The 12297-nt window shown below is 51.8% G+C and overlaps 1 protein-coding gene across 3 annotated transcripts in view; it reads left to right on the plus strand.

The window, feature by feature from the left end:
* NEGR1 (neuronal growth regulator 1) overlaps positions 1-12297 on the plus strand; it is a 199534-nt gene that overhangs the window by 125640 nt on the left and 61597 nt on the right. The window lies entirely within an intron of this gene.

Consider the following 12297-nt stretch of genomic DNA (forward strand, 5'->3'; position numbering starts at 1 on the left):
CATTCCATAACTCCACTCCTGGTGCCATTCCATATCTCCACTCCTGGTGCCATTCCATGGCTCCATTCCCGGTGCCATTCCATGTCTCCCCTCCTGGTGCCGTTCCCTGGCTCCGCTCCCGGCGCAGGGCGGTGCTGGCACGCGGATGTTCACGGCACGGAGCGGCTGCTCAGCCACGCGGGCAGAGACAAGGAAAATGATCAGGTTTAAATCTCTGTGTGAAATTCTCCTTTCCGGGCTGGGCAGCTTCCAGCCCTGCACAACCACGGAGCTCCGCACACGTGTCAGGGCTCCAACGGCTTCGCTACACCGCTCGATGCGCCATAATCTACATTTTCTGCCTAACTGATGTCTGTCCTCCCTAATTTCCCTTCGAGAAACGGTGGCCCGAGGATCCGCCTGAATTCCAAAAGGAGGAGGAGGGGGGCAGAAAAGGAACCACTGAAGCAGCTGGTTGGTGCTGAAGGAATGCTCCACCAAATCAAGTTAAAATAGATAAGGTGTAATCCAATTTCATTTCACAAGTAAATCCTATTAGCATTTTCCATTACGTTTTGTAAAGCAAATACTGATTTATAGATTATAATGTTGAACCCCGCTTTGAATGAACCAGTGTCTGGATTTAATGTGTCATCCGAAAGCTGGCCTGAAACTCTCCATGTGCTGCTGTCGCTCCGCTCATTCCCTCCTGCTCTGTTTCTGTCATGCTCGGAAAATATTAAAGGCAGCTGCTAAATCCCAGAATTTCCAGTGGAGCTGAGGCCACAGCGAGAGGATCAGGAATGGGAGGTGTGCCTCGGGAAACTGGCATTTATTTGCATTTATTTCAAGGTGTCAGCTGTCTAAATAAATGGAAAGTGTGGAATTAAAGTGGAGCGGCACGGTGGAATTCCCTTTCCTTAGGATAACACCCGTTAAGGGTTGGTTTGCCTGTAACTGTACCTTGGACAGCTCTGCTACACCTGGGGCTTTCAGACTTGGCTGAATCAAGCTCCGGTGGCTTTGGGGAGGGAAAAGACATTTCTGAACTCGTTCCTGGGTGGTTTTGCCCAGTTTCCAGGCTATTTTTTCCATTTTTGGGATGGTTTCAGGGTTCCCGTCTCAGGTTGTGGTGTCGCAGCCCTGCCCAGCGGCAGGCCACGGTGTCCAGGCGAGCAGAGCAGCAGCAGGGTTTTGCAGACACCGTGTGCCCAGCTGAAGGCAGATTTGAGCCCAGCTCAGCTGAGCTGTGCTGGGAGCTGGGCTAAACCCAGCTGGAGCTGCTGAGCTGCCACGGTCCCTTCCTACAGAACCTGCTGGCCAGGCTCACCTCCTCCTCCTCCAGGCGCTCTCACACCCCTGCTCCCCTGAGCAGCATTTCCGTGGGCACTGGAGATGAGCCGGCGTTCCCTGGCTCCTCCCGTGCTCTCCTTGCTGGCAAAGCTTCTCCCAGGCTCTGGTAGCTGCTCAGGACTCTGCAGCCCTGCACTGCCTCCATTCAGCCTTTTAATGAGATTTTTTGAAGCTCATTAGGCTGAGTTTGTCCGTACCAGTTTGGTTTATCCAAGAATTCGCTGAATTATTCTTTCCTTGTCTTCATCTGGAGCACAAAGCAGAGGACTGGGGTCACTGAATTGGTAAAATCTTGTGTTTGGGGTGGTTCTGTCCCACGGCTGATGGGGCCCGAGAGTTTGGAAATGCTCTTAGAAAAGGGGGACTGTGCAGGGCTCGCGGTCCCCATGGATGGATCTCCTCCAGCTCAGCAGGTTCTGTGATTTAACCCTTTCCTTTTCATGCTCCTCTTCTGTGCTCTTCAGCAAATCCTCTCGGTGTGGGGCTCGGGGGCTTCATTCCCACCTTTGCCAAGTTTCCCTGTGCTCTGCGCCCTGGCTCTGTGTGCTGGGGCAGGTTCCACATCCCCTGGATGAACATCCCAGCCCCTGGATGGACATCCCAGACCCCTGGATGGACATCCCAGCCCCCCCTGGATGGACATCCCAGCTCCCCTGGATGAACATCCCATCCCAACCCCCCGGATGGACATCCCAATCCCCCGGATGGACATCCCAATCCCCTGGATGGACATCCCAACCCCCTGGATGGACATCCCAGCCCCCTGGATGGACATCCCAGCCCCCTGGATGGACATCCCAGCCCCCTGGATGGACATCCCAGACCCCTGGATGGACATCCCAATCCCCTGGATGGACATCCCAGCCCCCTGGATGGACATCCCAATCCCCTGGATGGACATCCCAGCCCCCGGATGGACATCCCAACCCCCTGGATGGACATCCCAGACCCCTGGATGGACATCCCAGCCCCCTGGATGGATATCCCAGCCCCCTGGATGGACATCCCAGCCCCTGGATGGACATCCCAGCCCCCGGATGGACATCCCAGCCCCCTGGATGGACATCCCAGCCCCACTGGATGGACATCCCAATCCCCTGGATGGACATCCCAGCCCCCTGGATGGATATCCCAGCCCCCGGATGGACATCCCAGCCCCCGGATGGACATCCCAGCCCCCGGATGGACATCCCAGCCCCCGGATGGACATCCCAACCTCCTGGATGGACATCCCAGCCCCACTGGATGGACATCCCAGCCCCCGGATGGACATCCCAGCCCTTCCATGAGTTTCCAGCAGCCCTGAGGGGTCTGGGGGGTCTGTTCCAAAGGCAGATCCGGGGTGCTTTGATAAGGAATTTCTGGCACTGGGGTTTTTCCGAAGCGGGAACGTGTGAGTTCTTGTCAGGAATTTTAAGCGGGGGTGTTTGTTTTCGCTTGGCCAGGCCGGGCTGTGCGGAACAGCTCCCCTCATTAGCATTTCTCCCCTCATTAGCATTTCTCCCCTCATTAGCATTTCTTCGAAGGCTCCTCGCTGTTGCTATGGTGCTTTGCATAACATTATGGATAACACTCGGATTTTACTTTGAAATCAGACATCCTGTATCAGCCACGCCGGCCTAATTATATCTGTAACCTTAAATCTCCCGGGGAAAAACACTCCAGGACCTCAGGGCTTGGTGGGGCTGCCAATCCCTGGACGTGTCACCGTGGCTGTTTTCCCAGGAAATGTCGTGTGTGAACCATTCCCGACCTGGGATCCGCATTTCCTTGGCAAGCTTTTGGATCCAGGAAGGAAAATTGCCTCGGTTCCATTATTAAATACGAAGGCAAAGCCCACATATTTTCTGGAGGTCTCAGTCCTCCTCTGCTTTGGCACCAAGTGTAAAACGGCTGAGAGCAATTTAATTTTAATTTCCACTTTTCTCTAATAAAAGAGAGAGGAGGAGGGGGCTTCTCTTGGAGCAGAAATCAATAACTGCGATTCTTTCTGGTTTTAATAGCTGCTGATTTGCAGCTCCATCTTTACATCCCTGACTGGGTTTATGATTTGGGGTTAAGGTCAGCATTGGTTTCAGGAGCCAGGGGTTTTTGCTGCTCCCCCAGCTCTGGGGTGGCATTCCCGAGGGGATTTCTGCCCTGCCAGTGGCGCTGGGCACTCGTGGGACTCCTGGCTCACGTTTGGTTCCTTCTGTTGGGCAGCAGGTCTCAGGACGTGCCCTGCTGGGTGTGGTGCCCTGGTCTGGGACGTGTGGGTGGCATTGGTGACACTGGGGACAGTCCCCGGGCACAGCCGTGCCCCTGCCCACGCCCAAGAGACAAGGAGGATGTTCTCCATCTTCCCAAAGAGACGCTCTGCTTCCCTCGGCCAGGAGGAGCTGGTGGGGAGTGAGGGGGCCAGAGGTGGTGCAGGTGTGACAAGGGTGGCACTGGTGTGACAAGGGTGGTGCAGATGTGACAGGGGTGGTGCAGATGTGACAAGGGTGGCACTGGTGTGACAGAGGTGGTGCAGGTGTCACAGGGTTGGCACAGGTGTGACAGCGGTGGTGCAGATGTCACAGGCACAGCCAGTGCTGCTGTCCCCAGGGTGTGACAGGAGTGGTGCAGATGTCACAGAGGTGGCACAGGTGTGAACAGGAGTGGTGCAGGTGTGACAGGAGTGGCGCAGATGTCACAGGGGTGGTGCAGGTGTCACAGGGGTGGTGCAGGTGCAGGTATCACAGGCACAGCCAGTGCTGCTGTCCCCAGGTGTGACAGGAGTGGTGCAGGTGTGACAGGAGTGCTGCAGGTGTCACAGGGGTGGTGCAGGTGTGACAGGCACAGCCAGTGCTGTTGTCCCCAGGTGTGACAGGGGTGGTGCAGGTGTGACAGGGGTGGTGCAGGTGTCACAGGCACAGCCAGCGTTGCTGTCCCCAGGTGTCACAGGCACAGCCAGCGTTGCTGTCCCCAGGTGTCACAGGCACAGCCAGCATTGCTGTCCCCAGGGTGTGACACGCACAGCCAGTGTTGCTGTCCCCAGGTGTCACAGGCACAGCCAGCGTTGCTGTCCCCAGGTGTCACCGGCACAGCCAGCGCTGCTGTCCCCAGGTGTCACAGGCACAGCCAGCGCTGCTGTCCCCAGGTGTCACCGGCACAGCCAGCGTTGCTGTCCCCAGGTGTCACCGGCACAGCCAGCGCTGCTGTCCCCAGGTGTCACAGGCACAGCCAGCGCTGCTGTCCCCAGGTGTCACCGGCACAGCCAGTGTCGCTGTCCCCAGGGTGTGACAGGCACAGCCAGCGTCGCTGTCCCCAGGGTGTGACAGGCACAGCCAGCGTTGCTGTCCCCAGGGTGTGACACACACAGCCAGCCTTGCTGTCCCCAGGGTGTGACACGCACAGCCAGCGCTGCTGTCCCCAGGTGTCACCGGCACAGCCAGCGCTGCTGTCCCCAGGTGTCACTGGCACAGCCAGCCTTGCTGTCCCCAGGGTGTGACACACACAGCCAGCCTTGCTGTCCCCAGGGTGTGACACGCACAGCCAGCGTTGCTGTCCCCAGGGTGTGACACACACAGCCAGCGCTGCTGTCCCCAGGTGTCACAGGCACAGCCAGCGTTGCTGTCCCCAGGTGTCACCGGCACAGCCAGCCTTGCTGTCCCCAGGGTGTGACACGCACAGCCAGCGTTGCTGTCCCCAGGTGTCACCGGCACAGCCAGCGCTGCTGTCCCCAGCACTGCTCTTTAACACAGAGCAAGAGCTTTGAGACCTTTCACGGCCCCCTCTCCTTCTTCATGAGCTCCGTATGTAGCTCAGCCCCAGCACTGTGCCAGGGAACAGGGGTTTTCAATCAAAAAGACTGTCAGGAAAGCTGATTCACTAACAAGAAAGCTGTCAAGCTGTGACAGCTGCTGTCTTTGCAACCCCAAACAATCTGTTCAGCGCTAACTCTGACTTATGCTTCCATTTATTATCTGGCAGTAATGAGTCCCGGCCTCGTTTGGGGGGCTCACCTGGCTGCTGCCGGGGGGTGCCGTGGGTCAGATCTCACCCGAGCTCAGGAAAGTTCTGCTGCTGCCTCCCGAGTCCTTCTCCTAGCTGCCGGAGCCAGCCCCATCCCGTTTTTGTGGTTGGGTGTGGGTCTGGGGGTTCCACTGCCGCTGGGAGCTAACCGGAGCATGATTTCTGATTTTCCCCCGGTGTGTTGAATAACGGATTTCAGTTTGAACAGGACACGTTTATCCACAGAAAGGAGTGAAGGGGCTGGTTCTGGTGCTCAGAGGCACAGAAATCCCACTTGGAAGGACCTGGGGGCTCGGCTGGGTGCTGCTGTCTGTGTGCCAGCGCTGCCAACCTTTAAAATGAAGAAGAAGGAAGAGCACCTTGGGCTCTCCCTCAAGCAGGGTGTCCCAGCTCCACCCCAGCATCCCTAAATGTGCTTTGCTGCTCTTCTGGCTGCTGACTGCAAGCCTGGCCCGGGACAGAGCCGGGCTGGAGCTGATTGCTCTTCCCTCCTGTCCTGCAGTGTTGGAGTCCAGGGCATTTCTTTGGCTGCCCTGGAGGGTCAGAGACCTGGGCAGTGGGGTCTGGGACCCCAGCCCAGAGCTCAGAGAGACACTGGCTTTGATCTCAGTCCATGGGAAAAACTTCCTGCACTGAGAGAGGGTTTACAGGCTGTCACCGAGACACACAAAGCAGCCACACGCAGACGAGAGGTTTCACAGAGCAGAGGTTTCTCCGTCCAGCTCAAAAGCTGAATCCAGGTGGAGAGACTCTTTGTTTTATTTCTTACTTTTTATACATTTGTGGGTCTAGCAGAAGATTGGCTTCTGGGGTTTTTCACCCCTCAGCCAAGTGGCTAAACCAACTGTCAGTTACAATTGTTTTCAGGTTAGAAATATGCAAACAAAGGACAGGGAATGAAAAACAAAAGATTTGTTTATGTTACATCTGTGGGAAAAAGGTAGAAAACTGCTCTTAATATTCTACAGTAACTAAAAAGATCTGACTCCATTTGTGAAAATCAAAAGGCTTTTAAAAACTCAGAAAAACCAGGGTGACACGCTGGTGCCTGTTGGCAGCCAGGCTCGGGGCCAGCTCTCCCTGCTGGGCTGGCACGGGTGTGTGGCAGCGTCCCTGTCCCTCCTCCCCGCTCCCCAGCGCCACTCCGGGATGCTGAGCCTCCTTTGTCCCTCTTGGACTGGCGGTCGCGGTGCGCAGGGCAGCCCGGGGCTCCTGTGCCTCCAGCGGGGTCCGCTCACCCCCTGGAGGCGGTGCCGCTGGCCGGGGAAGGGCCTGGTGGCTCTGAGGAGCTCCTGTCCCGCCTGTCCCCCTCGGGGCCCGGGGTTCCTGACGGTGGGAAGCGCACGGGGCAGGGCGGAGGGGATTGTCCCTGCAGCGCTCCCGTGGGGCAGCTGGATTCTCACCCGCAGCTCCCCTGTTTGCGTGTGAAGTTCATGGGAATTCGCGGAAATTCGTGGGAATGCGCGTGTCGGGGTCGCCGCCAGCCCCCGGTCCTGGGGAGTCACCAAGAAAAGCTGGAATGTCTCCGGCCGGTGCCTGCTGAGCCCAGCGGTGGTTCCCGCAGGGCAGAGGAGGTTCTGATGCAGGAGCCGTAATTAAACCACTCCCTTCACCTGGGGAGAGGTCGGGCTGCTGCTCTGGGTGAATTAGGACAACTGATTCATCCAGAGTTTGGAAAGCACATCTTAATTGTATAAAGCACGAGGAACGCTGGCTGACTCGCTGCTGTGTTGGTAAAACACTCGGAGGGCGCGCACAGGGAGAAGAATATATTTGAATATGTATTATTCGATATATAATATCGCTGATATCTGTTTTCCTGGGCACAAAACACATCTCAGAAAAGCTTTTCTCTTACCTGGAACTTTTTTATCTTAACACCCCGGAAAGCAATTTCACTAACAAAAGATGACATTAGGATGCCAAATTAAAAGCTGATGAAAACAGTGAAAATAAAAGCTCTTTTTTTTTTTTTTTTTTCTTGACATTTACAATTAATGCCACAGAAATATTGGTTTAATCAGACAATATGGGGGCTCACAAAGGTGAAATTGAAAGTTTCCAGCGCTGAATGCTTGCGTAAAAGTTAATAAATTCAGCCCGTAATCATTATGCACACGCTAGTTATAATAATTTACTGTCCATACCAAATCTGTATAAGCATTGTAATTAAATATAAAATGCACGTTAGGATTATAATGAGTAATTAGGGCAACATAACTAACGTGCATACAAGTCCCGAAGCTCATTCAGGGAGCTGGGGTGGGCGCATCCCTGTGCTGGGAATGCCGTGGGGTTAACTCCTCCTTCAGACACCTGGAAGCAAAGCGGAAATATTTGGGGTGGGGACGGGGCTCAGCAGATCTTTGGGGTGTTTTTGAACACAACTTCAGCGGTAAAGTTTGGGTTTCCAGGCAAAGGGGAGCTCAGAGGTGCAGAGTCAGAACCAGGGACCCGTTTGGGGTGGGGGAGACCCTAAATCCCATCTCATCCCACCCCAGCCATGGGAGGTGTAGTGGTTTTGTTTGTTTCTGTGGTTTTTTTTTTGTTTGTTTGGTTGGGTTTTTTGTTTTTGTTGTTGTTGTTGTTTTGGTTTTTGGGTTTTTTTGTGTTTTTTGTTTGTTTGGTTTGTTTGTTTGTTTTGGGGTTTTTTTTGTTTTTTTTGTTTTTTTTTTCTTTTTTGTTGGTTTGTTTTGTTCTGTTTTTGTTAGAGTTGGGATTAAATGAGATGGTATTTTTTGCTTGGATTTAGATGATGCTTGTTAATTTTTATTTGTATCACAGTTTCATAAGTTGTGAGCTTTATTGCACTTTGAGCTAACAAATTAAAAATGGAGACGCATTTTTAATAGGGTTTTTTAAAGGATAAATTGTTTAATTAAGCAATGACGCAAATTAATAACTAATCACTTGTGTTTCGTAACGTGGACTTTTTATGTAATTACAAAATATTTAGATTTACGGAGAAGAAGGTGAAAAAGAAGGACCAGCTTTTGCTGTGAAACTTTTGTTTTATATGTATACACTACATTTTAAGAGTTTAAACTTTAAGTGTGTTTACTATGTGATATTACATTGCACTTTACATTACATTGCACTTTACATTACATTACATTACATACTTTTATTTAAACTACACACTTAAAACCATAATTCTGTCTCTCAGTTTTGGGAGCTGTTCCACGGGCTCAGGTCAGCGCAGTGTTTGCCGGGGGGTCAGAGCCCGTGAGCACAGAAACTCTGGAATTCTCGGGGTTCCAAGAGGAGGGACCCCGTCCGTAGCCCAGGGCGCTCCAAGCCCCGGTGTCCCGTGGGATGGCCCCGAGCCAAGGATCAAACCTGGGCCCAGCTCTCCTCCCCGCCACACTTCTGTGCCTAAAAATCTTCCAAAAGCCGTCTGAAAAACCTTAAATCACACAAACCCCAGCCAAAAGCTCCGTCGCTGGGAGGGGTTTTTATCCAAGCCCTGGCAAAAGCACCCCCAGGTGAATTCCCTGGGGAGGGAAAGCCGGGAAGCGCCTTCCCTGAATCCCCATCTTCCCACTGCTGGGGACAGGGCAGGGTGGGGGTCCGGGCTGCCCAGGGACGTATTTTGGGGACAAAAAGGCGTGTTTGGGCTCAGGGCAGCTGTCCCTGCCGCGTCGCACCGGGACAGACGGGCGGGACACCGCGGCTCCGAGCGCCCACCCCGAAACCTTTCCCGGCAAGGCTCTCACGGGCGCTGGGGAAATGGCTATTAAATCAGTTCCCGTAACTCATTTCCAAGCCAGAAATTGGGCGTTTCTTTGAAGTGCCCTGCTCTGCAGGGATGAACCACGGGAGGAGATTGAACAAGGAGCCGCCGTGGGGAGGAAAAACCTCCGGATCTGAGTCACGGGAGCCAGCGCTGCTGACAGATAATCGCATTTCCCCTCTATCATTTAGTTTAACCGCTATTTAGGAGGCCTAGAAATGACAAATACGTCCTAAATTATTAGCTTTACGCCCGGTCTCCTTGTTAGCATCCCTGCCAGGTTTGATGGCGGTGTCTCACCCAGCCGTTGGTTTATCGGGATAATCCTGCCCCGGGAGCCGTGGGGGGCTGTCACCCCTTCCCTCTGCTAGGAAAATTAATCCTGTCTAAAAAGGAGACAGAGCAGTCCTTTTACTTTATTCCAATAAAGGGAGAGGCCATGGGCCATTTCCCCTGGGGTCTCTCAGATTTTCGGAGGACGCAGCCTCCTTTTTATCCCAATTTCCCGGCCGCATTTCCCTCTCTCTTGCCCCACTGCCTGAGGTACTTGAGAGGCACAGACTTCCCGAAATGCCTCAGGTTCCCCTTTTAATGTATAACCCCCCCTAATTTTTAATTCCTATGTAATTTATGGGTTTTCCCCATTGTTGCTTTCATCTTTCAGTATTCAATTTCATTTACAAAAAACCCTGCAGTTTGTTTGTAAAGGCAAGTGTCTTCTTTTCCATTCATCAATCAATGGAATCCTTCCCATTGTTTCTCCCATCTCCCAGCGCTGGTTTTATCTCCCAGCAGACCCAGGGCTTGTCTGTGAGGACAAATCTCATTCCTCTCACCTCTTCCTGCAGCCTCTCCCGGCTGTGATGTGCTGTGCTGTGCTGCGCTGTTAACAAAGGATTACCTCTTAAAAGCAATCAATCGCCTGTTGAATATTCGTACATTTCATACTTGATGCACAAATTCCATTCAAACAAAGAATTCTCTCTGGTCAGTGTCACTTTTGTCCTTTAATCTCTGTGGCATCTTCAGGGCTGAGCGAGGCAGGAGGAGTTGGTCTCTTCTGATAAGGAATTAGTAAATTATTTTTCTCTGAAAGATTTACGTTTTCCTGTGGTTGGTACATAAAAACTACATTTCTCTGAAAGATTTACATTTTCCTGTGGTTGGTACATAAAAACTACATTTTAACTACAAAACTACATTTACCATACTATCAGAATATTAATACAACATTACCAATCCATACAACATAACACACGGAGTAAATATCTTGTGTGGAGCGTGTATAACATGCACTTTTCACAGCTGGAATCCTGCTTGTCCCACACCTCCCTTCAGCCTCGGCTCCTTTTTAGCTAGGTTTCTCCTCCCAGTTGTTTGCCTGCTCCTGTTCCAGAGCCAGCAGCAGCTTAGGGCTCTGGGATTTCACCTGGAGATGCTCCTTCCTCCAGGGCCGATGGATTTTTGGCTCTCTGTGCTCCCGGAACACAACTGCATCCCGCAGTTTGCCTTTGGACTAAAAGCCATAATTGTATAATTTATTTTATAATTTGACCTGACAGCGATAAATCCAGGAGACGGTGGCTCCAACAATCTCCGCTTTGCGTTTCCGTGCCTGTACCAACCAGGGATTTCCTGGAGCAGGGAACATTGATTTCAGTTCTTGCTCTGAACAAACAGAAGTTGAAACCCTCCTCAAAGGGGGATCTGAGAAAATTTCCTGCTCAGGAGTTTTCCAGTGGTTTCCAGACCGGCTGCAGGGCCTGGAATTGTTCTTTGGAGCTGGGATGCAGCTGTCATCCCCTTCCCAGCTGCCTGAGGAGCTGCACGGAGCTGCAGCTTTTCATGCACCGGTTCTCCCTGAAACACCGTGTGAGGGATGTTCTGCCTTTGTGTAAAAAACAGCCAGGCAACCAGAACAAAAGCATCCCCCAAAGCCCCAAAACACCAAGGAGAGGGCGAGCTGGCCCAGGGGGAAGCAGCCAGGCGGTGATTCTCAGAAACAAGAACTTGGGACGTGACTCCGGCCTTTGCTCATCCCCTGCTGGCTCTTCCAGCGATCCCATCTTTCACACAGCCTGAGGGGAGGAGGGGGAATGTTTCAGGTGTCCCGCTCGTTTTTTGCGTTTTTTACGGAGTAACAAAAGCGACCAGTGTCTTTTTCTTATGCAGATGATGGAGAGGTGGCGATGCAAATCGCTTACACGTTTATTATCCCCTTCAAAGTTTGATGTTACCGGCGAACCCTGATGAATTCACGGGCTGGTTTGCTGTAAGCTGCGGGTGAGGAAGTTGGAGGGGCAGAGTTTGGCAGTCTGTGAGTCTGGTTTGAGGGAGGATGCGAGCGATGGAAGAGGGAGAAGGCTCTGGTTTAATCCCTGTGAAAAACGCCTATCACTTGCTTTTAAAATTTTGAAAGTTTAATAGTAAATAAAATGGTTATAAAAATAGAATTAGAGTAAAAAAAAAATTTTTTTTGAACCATTAGGGTTAGGACAATACGAGACAATAAAAACAAAGTTACAGATGTCTGGGTGCCTCCCCGAGCAAAAAGCTCCAGAGAAGGACCCCCGTTAACAAAGGATTATCTCTTAAAAGCAATCAATCGCCTGTTGAATATTCGTACATTTCATACTTGATGCACAAATTCCATTCAAACAAAGAATTCTCTCTGGTCAGTGTCACTTTTGTCCTTTAATCTCTGTGGCATCTTCAGGGCTGAGCGAGGCAGGAGGAGTTGGTCTCTTCTGATAAGGAAGTAGTAAATGCTTTTTCTCTGAAAGATTTACATTTTCCTGTGGTTGGTACATAAAAACTGCATTTTAACTACAAAACTACATTTACCATACTATCGAAATATTAATACAACATTACCAATCAATACAACATAACACATGGAGTAAATATCTTGCGTAGAGCCGTATAACATGCACTTTTCACACGCCGTGAGGGGAGCGAAGCGGGGCGGGCAGAGCTCCCCGTGTCCACAAACACCTCAAAGCAACATCTGGAGAGCTGCTCGGGAGAAAAACAAACAGGTTTTTATCTATAAGCTAAGTGCTTTGGTTTTTACAGCGTTTTGATGATGCACATAAATTATTGTTCAAGAACCAGGGAACGTAAAGGGTTCCAGGAGGAGGCAGTTGTCGCCTTTGATAATCTCTTTCCTGGGGAATTTGCTGTGCTTTATTTTCAGCCTTTTGCTGGCAACCGGAAAACCTGACAATTGCTTTTCA

The sequence above is a fragment of the Hirundo rustica genome, chromosome 9 (assembly GCF_015227805.2).
Source record: "Hirundo rustica isolate bHirRus1 chromosome 9, bHirRus1.pri.v3, whole genome shotgun sequence".
NCBI lineage: Eukaryota > Metazoa > Chordata > Aves > Passeriformes > Hirundinidae > Hirundo > Hirundo rustica.